We start from the raw sequence: 19,314 nt of genomic DNA on the forward strand, positions 1-19,314 counted from the left end.
AAAAGTCTGTAAAAATGGCAATTTTGGTCACATCGAGGCTTTAAAAAGTAGTTATTCAACATGAGGCACAATTCAAATGACATTTTTAATCAATTTTTCTAAAGTCCAAAAATCAATTTTCTCATGAAAAACGATGACCCGTGACCTGTTGAACTTTCTCCAGATGGTCAGAAATGGTAATTTTTTAATGTTTAATTTTTTGACTGTAAATGACTATTGCATATGAATTATCACTTTTGGAACTAAAAGAAGTGTGTTTAGAGTCATTTTAATGCCTGAAATTGGTCGAAATAGAAGCTTCTAGTAGGAGAAAAAGTGTGTAAAAATGGCAATTTTGGTCACATTGAGGCTTTAAAAAGTAGTTATTCAACATGAGGCACAATCCAAATGACATTTTGAATCAATTTTTCTAAAGTCCAAAAATCAATTTTCTGATGAAAAACGATGACCCGTGACCTGTTGAACTTTCTCCAGATGGTCAGAAATGGTAATTTTTTAATGTTTAATTTTTTGACTGTAAATGACTATTGCATGTGAATTATCACTTGTGGAACTAAAATAAGTGTGTTTAGAGTCATTTTAATGCTTGAAGTTGGTCGAAATAGAAGCTTCTAGTAGGAGAAAAAGTCTGTAAAAATGGCAATTTTGGTCACATCGAGGCTTTAAAAAGTAGTTATTCAACATGAGGCACAATTCAAATGACATTTTTAATCAATTTTTCTAAAGTCCAAATATCAATTTTCTGATGAAAAACGATGACCCGTGACCTGTTGAACTTTCTCCAGATGGTCAGAAATGGTAATTTTTTAATGTTTAATTTTTTGACTGTAAATGACTATTGCATATGAATTATCACTTTTGGAACTAAAAGAAGTGTGTTTAGAGTCATTTTAATGCCTGAAATTGGTCGAAATAGAAGCTTCTAGTAGGAGAAAAAGTGTGTAAAAATGGCAATTTTGGTCACATTGAGGCTTTAAAAAGTAGTTATTCAACATGAGGCACAATCCAAATGACATTTTGAATCAATTTTTCTAAAGTCCAAAAATCAATTTTCTGATGAAAAACGATGACCCGTGACCTGTTGAACTTTCTCCAGATGGTCAGAAATGGTAATTTTTTAATGTTTAATTTTTTGACTGTAAATGACTATTGCATGTGAATTATCACTTTTGGAACTAAACTAAGTGTGTTTAGAGTCATTTTAATGCCTGAAATTGGTGGAAATAGAAGCTTCTAGTAGGAGAAAAAGTCTGTAAAAATGGCAATATTGGTCACATTGAGGCTTTAAAAAGTAGTTATTCAACATGAGGCACAATCCAAATGACATTTTGAATCAATTTTTCGAAAGTCCAAAAAATCCATTTTCTGATGAAAAACGATGACCCGCGACCTGTCGAAATTTCTCCAGATGGTCAGAAATGGTAATTTTTTAATGGTTCATTTTTTGACTGTAAATGACTATTGCATGTGAATTATCACTTTTGGAACTAAAATAAGTGTGTTTAGAGTCATTTTAATGCCTGAAATTGTTCGAAATAGAAGCTTCTAGTAGGAGAAAAAGTCTGCAAAAATGGCAATTTTGGTCACATTGAGGCTTTAAAAAGTAGTTATTCAACATGAGGCACAATCCAAATGATATTTTGAATCAATTTTTGTAAAGTCCAAAAAATCCATTTTCTGATGAAAAACGATGACCCGTGACCTGTCGAAATTTCTCCAGATGGTCAGAAATGGTAATTTTTTAATGTTTAATTTTTTGACTGTAAATGACTATCTCATGTGAATTATCACTTGTGGAACTAAAATAAGTGTGTTTAGAGTCATTTTAATGCCTGAAGTTGGTCGAAATAAAAGCTTCTAGTAGGAGAAAAAGTCTGTAAAAATGGCAATTTTGGTCACATCGAGGCTTTAAAAAGTAGTTATTCAACATGAGGCACAATCCAAATGACATTTTTAATCAATTTTTCTAAAGTCCAAAAATCAATTTTCTGATGAAAAACGATGACCCGTGACCTGTTGAACTTTCTCCAGATGGTCAGAAATTGTAATTTTTTAATGTTTAATTTTTTGACTGTAAATGACTATTGCATGTGAATTATCACTTTTGGAACTAAACTAAGTGTGTTTAGAGTCATTTTAATGCCTGAAATTGGTGGAAATAGAAGCTTCTAGTAGGAGAAAAAGTGTGTAAAAATGGCAATTTTGGTCACATTGAGGCTTTAAAAAGTAGTTATTCAACATGAGGCACAATCCAAATGACATTTTGAATCAATTTTTCTAAAGTCCAAAAAATCCATTTTCTGATGAAAAACGATGACCCGTGACCTGTCAAAATTTCTCCAGATGGTCAGAAATGGAAATTTTTTAATGTTTAATTTTTTGACTGTAAATGACTATTGCATGTGAATTATCACTTCTGGAACTAAAATAAGTGTGTTTAGAGTCATTTTAATGCCTGAAATTGTTCGAAATAGAAGCTTCTAGTAGGAGAAAAAGTCTGTAAAAATGGCACTTTTGGTCACATTGAGGCTTTAAAAAAGTAGTTATTCAACATGAGGCACAATCCAAATGACATTTTGAATCAATTTTTCTAAAGTCCAAAAAATCCATTTTCCGATGAAAAACGATGACCCGCGACCTGTCGAAATTTCTCCAGATGGTCAGAAATGGTAATTTTTTAATGTTTAATTTTTTGACTGTAAATGACTATTGCATATGAATTATCACTTTTGGAACTAAAAGAAGTGTGTTTAGAGTCATTTTAATGCCTGAAATTGGTCGAAATAGAAGCTTCTAGTAGGAGAAAAAGTGTGTAAAAATGGCAATTTTGGTCACATTGATTCTTTAAAAAGTAGTTATTCAACATGAGGCACAATCCAAATGACATTTTGAATCAATTTTTGTAAAGTCCAAAAAATCCATTTTCTGATGAAAAACGATGACCCGCCACCTGTCGAAAATTCTCCAGATGGTCAGAAATGGTAATTTTTTAATGTTTAATTTTTTGACTGTAAATGACTATTGCATGTGAATTATCACTTTTGGAACTAAAAGAAGTGTGTTTAGAGTCATTTTAATGCCTGAAATTGGTCGAAATAGAAGCTTCTAGTAGGAGAAAAAGTCTGTAAAAATGGCAATTTTGGTCACATTGAGGCTTTAAAAAGTAGTTATTCAACATGAGGCACAATCCAAATGACATTTTGAATCAATTTTTGTGAAGTCCAAAAAATCCATTTTCTGATGAAAAACGATGACCCGTGACCTGTCGAAATTTCTCCAAATGGTCAGAAATGGTAATTTTTTAATGTTTTATTTTTTGACTGTAAATGACTATTGCATGTGAATTATCACTTGTGGAACTAAAATAAGTGTGTTTAGAGTCATTTTAATGCTTGAAGTTGGTCGAAATAGAAGCTTCTAGTAGGAGAAAAAGTCTGTAAAAATGGCAATTTTGGTCACATCGAGGCTTTAAAAAGTAGTTATTCAACATGAGGCACAATTCAAATGACATTTTTAATCAATTTTTCTAAAGTCCAAATATCAATTTTCTGATGAAAAACGATGACCCGTGACCTGTTGAACTTTCTCCAGATGGTCAGAAATGGTAATTTTTTAATGTTTAATTTTTTGACTGTAAATGACTATTGCATATGAATTATCACTTTTGGAACTAAAAGAAGTGTGTTTAGAGTCATTTTAATGCCTGAAATTGGTCGAAATAGAAGCTTCTAGTAGGAGAAAAAGTGTGTAAAAATGGCAATTTTGGTCACATTGAGGCTTTAAAAAGTAGTTATTCAACATGAGGCACAATCCAAATGACATTTTGAATCAATTTTTCTAAAGTCCAAAAATCAATTTTCTGATGAAAAACGATGACCCGTGACCTGTTGAACTTTCTCCAGATGGTCAGAAATGGTAATTTTTTAATGTTTAATTTTTTGACTGTAAATGACTATTGCATGTGAATTATCACTTTTGGAACTAAACTAAGTGTGTTTAGAGTCATTTTAATGCCTGAAATTGGTGGAAATAGAAGCTTCTAGTAGGAGAAAAAGTCTGTAAAAATGGCAATATTGGTCACATTGAGGCTTTAAAAAGTAGTTATTCAACATGAGGCACAATCCAAATGACATTTTGAATCAATTTTTCGAAAGTCCAAAAAATCCATTTTCTGATGAAAAACGATGACCCGCGACCTGTCGAAATTTCTCCAGATGGTCAGAAATGGTAATTTTTTAATGGTTCATTTTTTGACTGTAAATGACTATTGCATGTGAATTATCACTTTTGGAACTAAAATAAGTGTGTTTAGAGTCATTTTAATGCCTGAAATTGTTCGAAATAGAAGCTTCTAGTAGGAGAAAAAGTCTGCAAAAATGGCAATTTTGGTCACATTGAGGCTTTAAAAAGTAGTTATTCAACATGAGGCACAATCCAAATGATATTTTGAATCAATTTTTGTAAAGTCCAAAAAATCCATTTTCTGATGAAAAACGATGACCCGTGACCTGTCGAAATTTCTCCAGATGGTCAGAAATGGTAATTTTTTAATGTTTAATTTTTTGACTGTAAATGACTATCTCATGTGAATTATCACTTGTGGAACTAAAATAAGTGTGTTTAGAGTCATTTTAATGCCTGAAGTTGGTCGAAATAAAAGCTTCTAGTAGGAGAAAAAGTCTGTAAAAATGGCAATTTTGGTCACATCGAGGCTTTAAAAAGTAGTTATTCAACATGAGGCACAATCCAAATGACATTTTTAATCAATTTTTCTAAAGTCCAAAAATCAATTTTCTGATGAAAAACGATGACCCGTGACCTGTTGAACTTTCTCCAGATGGTCAGAAATTGTAATTTTTTAATGTTTAATTTTTTGACTGTAAATGACTATTGCATGTGAATTATCACTTTTGGAACTAAACTAAGTGTGTTTAGAGTCATTTTAATGCCTGAAATTGGTGGAAATAGAAGCTTCTAGTAGGAGAAAAAGTGTGTAAAAATGGCAATTTTGGTCACATTGAGGCTTTAAAAAGTAGTTATTCAACATGAGGCACAATCCAAATGACATTTTGAATCAATTTTTCTAAAGTCCAAAAAATCCATTTTCTGATGAAAAACGATGACCCGTGACCTGTCGAAATTTCTCCAGATGGTCAGAAATGGAAATTTTTTAATGTTTAATTTTTTGACTGTAAATGACTATTGCATGTGAATTATCACTTCTGGAACTAAAATAAGTGTGTTTAGAGTCATTTTAATGCCTGAAATTGTTCGAAATAGAAGCTTCTAGTAGGAGAAAAAGTCTGTAAAAATGGCACTTTTGGTCACATTGAGGCTTTAAAAAAGTAGTTATTCAACATGAGGCACAATCCAAATGACATTTTGAATCAATTTTTCTAAAGTCCAAAAAATCCATTTTCCGATGAAAAACGATGACCCGCGACCTGTCGAAATTTCTCCAGATGGTCAGAAATGGTAATTTTTTAATGTTTAATTTTTTGACTGTAAATGACTATTGCATATGAATTATCACTTTTGGAACTAAAAGAAGTGTGTTTAGAGTCATTTTAATGCCTGAAATTGGTCGAAATAGAAGCTTCTAGTAGGAGAAAAAGTGTGTAAAAATGGCAATTTTGGTCACATTGATTCTTTAAAAAGTAGTTATTCAACATGAGGCACAATCCAAATGACATTTTGAATCAATTTTTGTAAAGTCCAAAAAATCCATTTTCTGATGAAAAACGATGACCCGCCACCTGTCGAAAATTCTCCAGATGGTCAGAAATGGTAATTTTTTAATGTTTAATTTTTTGACTGTAAATGACTATTGCATGTGAATTATCACTTTTGGAACTAAAAGAAGTGTGTTTAGAGTCATTTTAATGCCTGAAATTGGTCGAAATAGAAGCTTCTAGTAGGAGAAAAAGTCTGTAAAAATGGCAATTTTGGTCACATTGAGGCTTTAAAAAGTAGTTATTCAACATGAGGCACAATCCAAATGACATTTTGAATCAATTTTTGTGAAGTCCAAAAAATCCATTTTCTGATGAAAAACGATGACCCGTGACCTGTCGAAATTTCTCCAAATGGTCAGAAATGGTAATTTTTTAATGTTTTATTTTTTGACTGTAAATGACTATTGCATGTGAATTATCACTTGTGGAACTAAAATAAGTGTGTTTAGAGTCATTTTAATGCTTGAAGTTGGTCGAAATAGAAGCTTCTAGTAGGAGAAAAAGTCTGTAAAAATGGCAATTTTGGTCACATCGAGGCTTTAAAAAGTAGTTATTCAACATGAGGCACAATTCAAATGACATTTTTAATCAATTTTTCTAAAGTCCAAATATCAATTTTCTGATGAAAAACGATGACCCGTGACCTGTTGAACTTTCTCCAGATGGTCAGAAATGGTAATTTTTTAATGTTTAATTTTTTGACTGTAAATGACTATTGCATATGAATTATCACTTTTGGAACTAAAAGAAGTGTGTTTAGAGTCATTTTAATGCCTGAAATTGGTCGAAATAGAAGCTTCTAGTAGGAGAAAAAGTGTGTAAAAATGGCAATTTTGGTCACATTGAGGCTTTAAAAAGTAGTTATTCAACATGAGGCACAATCCAAATGACATTTTGAATCAATTTTTCTAAAGTCCAAAAATCAATTTTCTGATGAAAAACGATGACCCGTGACCTGTTGAACTTTCTCCAGATGGTCAGAAATGGTAATTTTTTAATGTTTAATTTTTTGACTGTAAATGACTATTGCATGTGAATTATCACTTTTGGAACTAAACTAAGTGTGTTTAGAGTCATTTTAATGCCTGAAATTGGTGGAAATAGAAGCTTCTAGTAGGAGAAAAAGTCTGTAAAAATGGCAATATTGGTCACATTGAGGCTTTAAAAAGTAGTTATTCAACATGAGGCACAATCCAAATGACATTTTGAATCAATTTTTCGAAAGTCCAAAAAATCCATTTTCTGATGAAAAACGATGACCCGCGACCTGTCGAAATTTCTCCAGATGGTCAGAAATGGTAATTTTTTAATGGTTCATTTTTTGACTGTAAATGACTATTGCATGTGAATTATCACTTTTGGAACTAAAATAAGTGTGTTTAGAGTCATTTTAATGCCTGAAATTGTTCGAAATAGAAGCTTCTAGTAGGAGAAAAAGTCTGCAAAAATGGCAATTTTGGTCACATTGAGGCTTTAAAAAGTAGTTATTCAACATGAGGCACAATCCAAATGATATTTTGAATCAATTTTTGTAAAGTCCAAAAAATCCATTTTCTGATGAAAAACGATGACCCGTGACCTGTCGAAATTTCTCCAGATGGTCAGAAATGGTAATTTTTTAATGTTTAATTTTTTGACTGTAAATGACTATCTCATGTGAATTATCACTTGTGGAACTAAAATAAGTGTGTTTAGAGTCATTTTAATGCCTGAAGTTGGTCGAAATAAAAGCTTCTAGTAGGAGAAAAAGTCTGTAAAAATGGCAATTTTGGTCACATCGAGGCTTTAAAAAGTAGTTATTCAACATGAGGCACAATCCAAATGACATTTTTAATCAATTTTTCTAAAGTCCAAAAATCAATTTTCTGATGAAAAACGATGACCCGTGACCTGTTGAACTTTCTCCAGATGGTCAGAAATTGTAATTTTTTAATGTTTAATTTTTTGACTGTAAATGACTATTGCATGTGAATTATCACTTTTGGAACTAAACTAAGTGTGTTTAGAGTCATTTTAATGCCTGAAATTGGTGGAAATAGAAGCTTCTAGTAGGAGAAAAAGTGTGTAAAAATGGCAATTTTGGTCACATTGAGGCTTTAAAAAGTAGTTATTCAACATGAGGCACAATCCAAATGACATTTTGAATCAATTTTTCTAAAGTCCAAAAAATCCATTTTCTGATGAAAAACGATGACCCGTGACCTGTCGAAATTTCTCCAGATGGTCAGAAATGGAAATTTTTTAATGTTTAATTTTTTGACTGTAAATGACTATTGCATGTGAATTATCACTTCTGGAACTAAAATAAGTGTGTTTAGAGTCATTTTAATGCCTGAAATTGTTCGAAATAGAAGCTTCTAGTAGGAGAAAAAGTCTGTAAAAATGGCACTTTTGGTCACATTGAGGCTTTAAAAAAGTAGTTATTCAACATGAGGCACAATCCAAATGACATTTTGAATCAATTTTTCTAAAGTCCAAAAAATCCATTTTCCGATGAAAAACGATGACCCGCGACCTGTCGAAATTTCTCCAGATGGTCAGAAATGGTAATTTTTTAATGATTAATTTTTTGACTGTAAATGACTATTGCATATGAATTATCACTTTTGGAACTAAAAGAAGTGTGTTTAGAGTCATTTTAATGCCTGAAATTGGTCGAAATAGAAGCTTCTAGTAGGAGAAAAAGTGTGTAAAAATGGCAATTTTGGTCACATTGATTCTTTAAAAAGTAGTTATTCAACATGAGGACAATCCAAATGACATTTTGAATCAATTTTTGTAAAGTCCAAAAAATCCATTTTCTGATGAAAAACGATGACCCGCCACCTGTCGAAAATTCTCCAGATGGTCAGAAATGGTAATTTTTTAATGTTTAATTTTTTGACTGTAAATGACTATTGCATGTGAATTATCACTTTTGGAACTAAAAGAAGTGTGTTTAGAGTCATTTTAATGCCTGAAATTGGTCGAAATAGAAGCTTCTAGTAGGAGAAAAAGTCTGTAAAAATGGCAATTTTGGTCACATTGAGGCTTTAAAAAGTAGTTATTCAACATGAGGCACAATCCAAATGACATTTTGAATCAATTTTTGTAAAGTCCAAAAAATCCATTTTCTGATGAAAAACGATGACCCGTGACCTGTCGAAATTTCTCCAAATGGTCAGAAATGGTAATTTTTTAATGTTTTATTTTTTGACTGTAAATGACTATTGCATGTGAATTATCACTTTTGGAACTAAAATACGTGTGTTTAGAGTCATTTTAATGCCTGAAATTGTTCGAAATAGAAGCTTCTAGTAGGAGAAAAAGTCTGCAAAAATGGCAATTTTGGTCACATTGAGGCTTTAAAAAGTAGTTATTCAACATGAGGCACAATCCAAATGATATTTTGAATCAATTTTTGAAAGTCCAAAATATCCATTTTCTGATGAAAAACGATGACCAGTGACCTGTCGAAATTTCTCCAGATGGTCAGAAATGGTAATTTTTTAATGTTAAATTTTTTGACTGTAAATGACTATTGCATGTGAATTATCACTTTTGGAACTAAAATAAGTGTGTTTAGAGTCATTTTAATGCCTGAAATTGGTCGAAATAGAAGCTTCTCGTAGGAGAAAAAGTCTGTAAAAATGGCAATATTGGTCACATTGAGGCTTTAAAAAGTAGTTATTCAACATGAGGCACAATCCAAATGATATTTTGAATCAATTTTTCTAAAGTCCAAAAAATACATTTTCTGATGAAAAACGATGACCAGTGACCTGTCGAAATTTCTCCAGATGGTCAGAAATTGTAATTTTTTAATGTTTAATTTTTTGACTGTAAATGACTATCGCATGTGAATTATCACTTGTGGAACTAAAATAAGTGTGTTTAGAGTCGTTTTAATGCCTGAAATTAGTCATAATAGAAGCTTCTGAGAAGGAGAAAAAGTCTGTAAAAATGGCAATTTTGGTCACAATGAGGCTTTAAAAAGTAGTTATTCAACATGAGGCACAATCCAAATGATATTTTGAATCAATTTTTCTAAAGTCCAAAAATCAATTTTCTGATGAAAAACGATGACCCGTGACCTGTTGAACTTTCTCCAGATGGTCAGAAATGGTAATTTTTTAATGTTTAATTTTTTGACTGTAAATGACTATTGCATATGAATTATCACTTTTGGAACTAAAAGAAGTGTGTTTCGAGTCATTTTAATGCCTGAAATTGTTCGAAATAGAAGCTTCTAGTAGGAGAAAAAGTCTGCAAAAATGGCAATTTTGGTCACATTGAGGCTTTAAAAAGTAGTTATTCAACATGAGGCACAATCCAAATGATATTTTGAATCAATTTTTGTAAAGTCCAAAATATCCATTTTCTGATGAAAAACGATGACGAAATTTCTCCAGATGGTCAGAAATGGTAATTTTTTAATGTTAAATTTTTTGACTGTAAATGACTATTGCATGTGAATTATCACTTTTGGAACTAAAATAAGTGTGTTTAGAGTCATTTTAATGCCTGAAATTGGTCGAAATAGAAGCTTCTCGTAGGAGAAAAAGTCTGTAAAAATGGCAATATTGGTCACATTGAGGCTTTAAAAAGTAGTTATTCAACATGAGGCACAATCCAAATGATATTTTGAATCAATTTTTCTAAAGTCCAAAAAATACATTTTCTGATGAAAAACGATGACCAGTGACCTGTCGAAATTTCTCCAGATGGTCAGAAATTGTAATTTTTTAATGTTTAATTTTTTGACTGTAAATGACTATCGCATGTGAATTATCACTTGTGGAACTAAAATAAGTGTGTTTAGAGTCGTTTTAATGCCTGAAATTAGTCATAATAGAAGCTTCTGAGAAGGAGAAAAAGTCTGTAAAAATGGCAATTTTGGTCACAATGAGGCTTTAAAAAGTAGTTATTCAACATGAGGCACAATCCAAATGATATTTTGAATCAATTTTTCTAAAGTCCAAAAATCAATTTTCTGATGAAAAACGATGACCCGTGACCTGTTGAACTTTCTCCAGATGGTCAGAAATGGTAATTTTTTAATGTTTAATTTTTTGACTGTAAATGACTATTGCATATGAATTATCACTTTTGGAACTAAAAGAAGTGTGTTTCGAGTCATTTTAATGCCTGAAATTGGTCGAAATAGAAGCTTCTAGTAGGAGAAAAAGTGTGTAAAAATGGCAATTTTGGTCACATTGAGGCTTTAAAAAGTAGTTATTCAACATGAGGCACAATCCAAATGACATTTTGAATCAATTTTTCTAAAGTCCAAAAATCAATTTTCTGATGAAAAACGATGACCCGCGACCTGTCGAACTTTCTCCAGATGGTCAGAAATGGTAATTTTTTAATGTTTAATTTTTTGACTGTAAATGACTATTGCATGTGAATTATCACTTGTGGAACTAAAATAAGTGTGTTTAGAGTCATTTTAATGCCTGAAGTTGGTCGAAATAGAAGCTTCTAGTAGGAGAAAAAGTCTGTAAAAATGGCAATTTTGGTCACATCGAGGCTTTAAAAAGTAGTTATTCAACATGAGGCACAATTCAAATGACATTTTTAATCAATTTTTCTAAAGTCCAAAAATCAATTTTCTGATGAAAAACGATGACCCGTGACCTGTTGAACTTTCTCCAGATGGTCAGAAATGGTAATTTTTTAATGTTTAATTTTTTGACTGTAAATGACTATTGCATATGAATTATCACTTTTGGAACTAAAAGAAGTGTGTTTCGAGTCATTTTAATGCCTGAAATTGGTCGAAATAGAAGCTTCTAGTAGGAGAAAAAGTGTGTAAAAATGGCAATATTGGTCACATTGAGGCTTTAAAAAGTAGTTATTCAACATGAGGCACAATCCAAATGACATTTTGAATCAATTTTTCGAAAGTCCAAAAAATCCATTTTCTGATGAAAAACGATGACCCGCGACCTGTCGAAATTTCTCCAGATGGTCAGAAATGGTAATTTTTTAATGGTTCATTTTTTGACTGTAAATGACTATTGCATGTGAATTATCACTTTTGGAAGTAAAATAAGTGTGTTTAGAGTCATTTTAATGCCTGAAATTGTTCGAAATAGAAGCTTCTAGTAGGAGAAAAAGTCTGCAAAAATGGCAATTTTGGTCACATTGAGGCTTTAAAAAGTAGTTATTCAACATGAGGCACAATCCAAATGATATTTTGAATCAATTTTTGTAAAGTCCAAAAAATCCATTTTCTGATGAAAAACGATGACCCGTGACCTGTCGAAATTTCTCCAGATGGTCAGAAATGGTAATTTTTTAATGTTTAATTTTTTGACTGTAAATGACTATCTCATGTGAATTATCACTTGTGGAACTAAAATAAGTGTGTTTCGAGTCATTTTAATGCCTGAAGTTGGTCGAAATAGAAGCTTCTAGTAGGAGAAAAAGTCTGTAAAAATGGCAATTTTGGTCACATCGAGGCTTTAAAAAGTAGTTATTCAACATGAGGCACAATCCAAATGACATTTTGAATCAATTTTTCTAAAGTCCAAAAATCAATTTTCTGATGAAAAACGATGACCCGTGACCTGTTGAACTTTCTCCAGATCAGAAATGGTAATTTTTTAATGTTTAAGTTTTTTGACTGTAAATGACTATTGCATATGAATTATAACTTTTGGAACTAAAAGAAGTGTGTTTAGAGTCATTTTAATGCCTGAAATTGGTCGAAATAGAAGCTTCTAGTAGGAGAAAAAGTGTGTAAAAATGGCAATTTTGGTCACATTGATTCTTTAAAAAGTAGTTATTCAACATGAGGCACAATCCAAATGACATTTTGAATCAATTTTTCGAAAGTCCAAAAAATCAATTTTCTGATGAAAAACGATGACCCGCGACCTGTCGAAATTTCTCCAGATGGTCAGAAATGGTAATTTTTTAATGGTTCATTTTTTGACTGTAAATGACTATTGCATGTGAATTATCACTTTTGGAACTAAAATAAGTGTGTGTAGAGTCATTTTAATGCCTGAAATTGTTCGAAATAGAAGCTTCTAGTAGGAGAAAAAGTCTGCAAAAATGGCAATTTTGGTCACATTGAGACTTTAAAAAGTAGTTATTCAACATGAGGCACAATCCAAATGATATTTTGAATCAATTTTTGTAAAGTCCAAAAAATCCATTTTCTGATGAAAAACGATGACCCGTGACCTGTCGAAATTTCTCCAGATGGTCAGAAATGGTAATTTTTTAATGTTTAATTTTTTGACTGTAAATGACTATCTCATGTGAATTATCACTTGTGGAACTAAAATAAGTGTGTTTCGAGTCATTTTAATGCCTGAAGTTGGTCGAAATAGAAGCTTCTAGTAGGAGAAAAAGTGTGTAAAAATGGCAATTTTGGTCACATTGATTCTTTAAAAAGTAGTTATTCAACATGAGGCACAATTCAAATGACATTTTTAATCAATTTTTCTAAAGTCCAAAAATCAATTTTCTCATGAAAAACGATGACCCGTGACCTGTTGAACTTTCTCCAGATGGTCAGAAATGGTAATTTTTTAATGTTTAATTTTTTGACTGTAAATGACTATTGCATATGAATTATCACTTTTGGAACTAAAAGAAGTGTGTTTAGAGTCATTTTAATGCCTGAAATTGGTCGAAATAGAAGCTTCTAGTAGGAGAAAAAGTGTGTAAAAATGGCAATTTTGGTCACATTGAGGCTTTAAAAAGTAGTTATTCAACATGAGGCACAATCCAAATGACATTTTGAATAAATTTTTCTAAAGTCCAAAAATCAATTTTCTGATGAAAAACGATGACCCGTGACCTGTTGAACTTTCTCCAGATGGTCAGAAATGGTAATTTTTTAATGTTTAATTTTTTGACTGTAAATGACTATTGCATGTGAATTATCACTTTTGGAACTAAACTAAGTGTGTTTAGAGTCATTTTAATGCCTGAAATTGGTGGAAATAGAAGCTTCTAGTAGGAGAAAAAGTCTGTAAAAATGGCAATATTGGTCACATTGAGGCTTTAAAAAGTAGTTATTCAACATGAGGCACAATCCAAATGACATTTTGAATCAATTTTTCGAAAGTCCAAAAAATCAATTTTCTGATGAAAAACGATGACCCGCGACCTGTCGAAATTTCTCCAGATGGTCAGAAATGGTAATTTTTTAATGGTTCATTTTTTGACTGTAAATGACTATTGCATGTGAATTATCACTTTTGGAACTAAAATAAGTGTGTTTAGAGTCATTTTAATGCCTGAAATTGTTCGAAATAGAAGCTTCTAGTAGGAGAAAAAGTCTGCAAAAATGGCAATTTTGGTCACATTGAGGCTTTAAAAAGTAGTTATTCAACATGAGGCACAATCCAAATGATATTTTGAATCAATTTTTGTAAAGTCCAAAAAATCCATTTTCTGATGAAAAACGATGACCCGTGACCTGTCGAAATTTCTCCAGATGGTCAGAAATGGTAATTTTTTAATGTTAAATTTTTTGACTGTAAATGACTATTGCATGTGAATTATCACTTTTGGAACTAAAATAAGTGTGTTTAGAGTCATTTTAATGCCTGAAATTGGTCGAAATAGAAGCTTCTCGTAGGAGAAAAAGTCTGTAAAAATGGCAATATTGGACACATTGAGGCTTTAAAAAGTAGTTATTCAACATGAGGCACAATCCAAATGATATTTTGAATCAATTTTTCTAAAGTCCAAAAAATACATTTTCTGATGAAAAACGATGACCAGTGACCTGTCGAAATTTCTCCAGATGGTCAGAAATTGTAATTTTTTAATGTTTAATTTTTTGACTGTAAATGACTATCGCATGTGAATTATCACTTGTGGAACTAAAATAAGTGTGTTTAGAGTCGTTTTAATGCCTGAAATTAGTCATAATAGAAGCTTCTGAGAAGGAGAAAAAGTCTGTAAAAATGGCAATTTTGGTCACAATGAGGCTTTAAAAAGTAGTTATTCAACATGAGGCACAATCCAAATGATATTTTGAATCAATTTTTCTAAAGTCGAAAAAAAAAGATTTCTGATGAAAAACGATGACCCGCGACCTGTCGAAATTTCTCCAGATGGTCAGAAATGGTAAATTTTTAATGTTTAATTTTTTGACTGTAAATGACTATTGCATGTGAATTATCACTTGTGGAACTAAAAGAAGTGTGTTTAGAGTCATTTTAATGCCTGAAGTTGGTCGAAATAGAAGCTTCTAGAAGAAGAAAAAGTCTGTAAAAATGGCAATTTTGGTCACATCGAGGCTTTAAAAAGTAGTTATTCAACATGAGGCACAATTCAAATGACATTTTTTTTTTTTTTTTTTTTTTGTCAGTCAAAATCACTTTATTCGGTTACTTAAAAGCATACTTAAAAATCCATTGTTAAAACAAGGTAAAACATGATCAGCAAACAAAATCATTCAAACACGATGTAAGGGCTAAATCACAAACTGTACAAAAAATAGATTTACAAAACATATTCATCTACCAGGTTTACAGGCAATTCCTTCTGAGTTAAAAAGGGAAAAGAATTAATACATCAGGTCACATAATCCCTTTTTTTATCCTTTCTCTGACTGCCGCCACCAAAAAACTAGCAACATTAAAAGTTTCCCAAACATTATTCAGCATCTGCAGATATGTTAAAGCTGACCTAGCCTGCAGAAAACCTTTGCCTCTTACAATTGGTAATATAAGATTTTTACAAATGTGCAAATAATGCTCACAAAACACGACAAAGTGCAAGGTATCTTGAGTGAAGAAATTATCGCAAGTGCAGGGACCCAAATCCTCTACCTTTCTAAAACCCTGAGGTTCAGCCAGAAGAAAATGCAGATAGTTGAATCTAAATCTTACTAAGAGGAAGCGATGACTGGGCATAGTGACTACCTCTAAATAAGGCTCCATGGAGTAGTTTGTTTTTACTAGCTGGTGAGCCCGTACTGTCGGTTTCATCAACTCCCTGGTCTCTCTTTCTGTATGTGCCATACGCAGAAAGGATATCTTGGGCCATGACAGATCTTTCTTGAGTAATATTTCTGGCGCGTTAACTAGCTCAGGGTGTCCTAATTGCAATGCTGTCCTTTTGAAGTGACTCAACCAGGGGATATTACTCGCTCTGAGACTAAGCAATCACGCATTATCTCCCAGTTAATTTCTAGTTCTGGATTGGTCCAGATCGAGATCCATTTTAAGTAAAGGGACCATTCTAATTAAATCTGACACAAAACCAATATCAGTTTCTTGATGAATAATGTAATAAGGTATTGATTATGGAACTGAGAGCAAGCTTCTAAAAAATTTACTTTCAACTATTTGAAGATCTTCAACATCTTTATAGCCCCACATTTCAGAGCTGTAATTTGAAATAGCAATACTTTTGGCTCCATATATGTTTAGCATTGCTTGCATTGGCTTCGCCCCTACCCTGCGTGCAAAATCAAGCACGCTGATGTTGATCTAGCCATGGCATTTCTTTTTTTTTTTTTTTTTTTTGAAACCGTTTATTGCAATCTCAAATATATACAAGTATGGGCCTACAACCTTCCGGCCGGCCGCTAAAGTGACAAAAGCAAATGACATACATACAATAAGGCACTTAGCTTTGCATAGACGATAAAGCAGGAGGTATCAACGACGTGGGCCACATAACTCTGAACCCATAATACGGTTTCGTTTTATACAACACAACAACATAAAGCCACACCCGCAAGGCAACCCACAATCGAAAATGACGACATGTGCTCCTCAAGTGGGGAACCCCAACCATCCAAAGAAATCCAGAGAGGGGGAGGGAAACTGATCCAAGACTGGGAGAACAATATGCCCAGGGCTGAGGGAGGGGGTCAACTATGGGGATAGAGCTGGTGAAGCGGGAGGCGACAACGGCGGCTCGCAAATACCCCCGCGGTAAGCGTTCCAGGGGCCCCATATCTTCACCCATGCCCCAGGCTTACCCCGTCAAATGACATTTTTAATCAATTTTTCTAAAGTCCAAAAATCAATTTTCTCATGAAAAACGATGACCCGTGACCTGTTGAACTTTCTCCAGATGGTCAGAAATGGTAATTTTTTAATGTTTAATTTTTTGACTGTAAATGACTATTGCATATGAATTATCACTTTTGGAACTAAAAGAAGTGTGTTTAGAGTCATTTTAATGCCTGAAATTGGTCGAAATAGAAGCTTCTAGTAGGAGAAAAAGTGTGTAAAAATGGCAATTTTGGTCACATTGAGGCTTTAAAAAGTAGTTATTCAACATGAGGCACAATCCAAATGACATTTTGAATCAATTTTTCTAAAGTCCAAAAATCAATTTTCTGATGAAAAACGATGACCCGTGACCTGTTGAACTTTCTCCAGATGGTCAGAAATGGTAATTTTTTAATGTTTAATTTTTTGACTGTAAATGACTATTGCATGTGAATTATCACTTTTGGAACTAAACTAAGTGTGTTTAGAGTCATTTTAATGCCTGAAATTGGTGGAAATAGAAGCTTCTAGTAGGAGAAAAAGTCTGTAAAAATGGCAATATTGGTCACATTGAGGCTTTAAAAAGTAGTTATTCAACATGAGGCACAATCCAAATGACATTTTGAATCAATTTTTCGAAAGTCCAAAAAATCAATTTTCTGATGAAAAACGATGACCCGCGACCTGTCGAAATTTCTCCAGATGGTCAGAAATGGTAATTTTTTAATGGTTCATTTTTTGACTGTAAATGACTATTGCATGTGAATTATCACTTTTGGAACTAAAATAAGTGTGTGTAGAGTCATTTTAATGCCTGAAATTGTTCGAAATAGAAGCTTCTAGTAGGAGAAAAAGTCTGCAAAAATGGCAATTTTGGTCACATTGAGGCTTTAAAAAGTAGTTATTCAACATGAGGCACAATCCAAATGATATTTTGAATCAATTTTTGTAAAGTCCAAAAAATCCATTTTCTGATGAAAAACGATGACCCGTGACCTGTCGAAATTTCTCCAGATGGTCAGAAATGGTAATTTTTTAATGTTTAATTTTTTGACTGTAAATGACTATCTCATGTGAATTATCACTTGTGGAACTAAAATAAGTGTGTTTCGAGTCATTTTAATGCCTGAAGTTGGTCGAAATAGAAGCTTCTAGTAGGAGAAAAAGTGTGTAAAAATGGCAATTTTGGTCACATTGATTCTTTAAAAAGTAGTTATTCAACATGAGGCACAATTCAAATGACATTTTTAATCAATTTTTCTAAAGTCCAAAAATCAATTTTCTCATGAAAAACGATGACCCGTGACCTGTTGAACTTTCTCCAGATGGTCAGAAATGGTAATTTTTTAATGTTTAATTTTTTGACTGTAAATGACTATTGCATATGAATTATCACTTTTGGAACTAAAAGAAGTGTGTTTAGAGTCATTTTAATGCCTGAAATTGGTCGAAATAGAAGCTTCTAGTAGGAGAAAAAGTGTGTAAAAATGGCAATTTTGGTCACATTGAGGCTTTAAAAAGTAGTTATTCAACATGAGGCACAATCCAAATGACATTTTGAATAAATTTTTCTAAAGTCCAAAAATCAATTTTCTGATGAAAAACGATGACCCGTGACCTGTTGAACTTTCTCCAGATGGTCAGAAATGGTAATTTTTTAATGTTTAATTTTTTGACTGTAAATGACTATTGCATGTGAATTATCACTTTTGGAACTAAACTAAGTGTGTTTAGAGTCATTTTAATGCCTGAAATTGGTGGAAATAGAAGCTTCTAGTAGGAGAAAAAGTCTGTAAAAATGGCAATATTGGTCACATTGAGGCTTTAAAAAGTAGTTATTCAACATGAGGCACAATCCAAATGACATTTTGAATCAATTTTTCGAAAGTCCAAAAAATCAATTTTCTGATGAAAAACGATGACCCGCGACCTGTCGAAATTTCTCCAGATGGTCAGAAATGGTAATTTTTTAATGGTTCATTTTTTGACTGTAAATGACTATTGCATGTGAATTATCACTTTTGGAACTAAAATAAGTGTGTTTAGAGTCATTTTAATGCCTGAAATTGTTCGAAATAGAAGCTTCTAGTAGGAGAAAAAGTCTGCAAAAATGGCAATTTTGGTCACATTGAGGCTTTAAAAAGTAGTTATTCAACATGAGGCACAATCCAAATGATATTTTGAATCAATTTTTGTAAAGTCCAAAAAATCCATTTTCTGATGAAAAACGATGACCCGTGACCTGTCGAAATTTCTCCAGATGGTCAGAAATGGTAATTTTTTAATGTTAAATTTTTTGACTGTAAATGACTATTGCATGTGAATTATCACTTTTGGAACTAAAATAAGTGTGTTTAGAGTCATTTTAATGCCTGAAATTGGTCGAAATAGAAGCTTCTCGTAGGAGAAAAAGTCTGTAAAAATGGCAATATTGGACACATTGAGGCTTTAAAAAGTAGTTATTCAACATGAGGCACAATCCAAATGATATTTTGAATCAATTTTTCTAAAGTCCAAAAAATACATTTTCTGATGAAAACGATGACCAGTGACCTGTCGAAATTTCTCCAGATGGTCAGAAATTGTAATTTTTTAATGTTTAATTTTTTGACTGTAAA

Source organism: Triturus cristatus, chromosome 5_2 (genome assembly GCF_964204655.1).
Source record: "Triturus cristatus chromosome 5_2, aTriCri1.1, whole genome shotgun sequence".
Taxonomy (NCBI): Eukaryota; Metazoa; Chordata; class Amphibia; order Caudata; family Salamandridae; genus Triturus; species Triturus cristatus.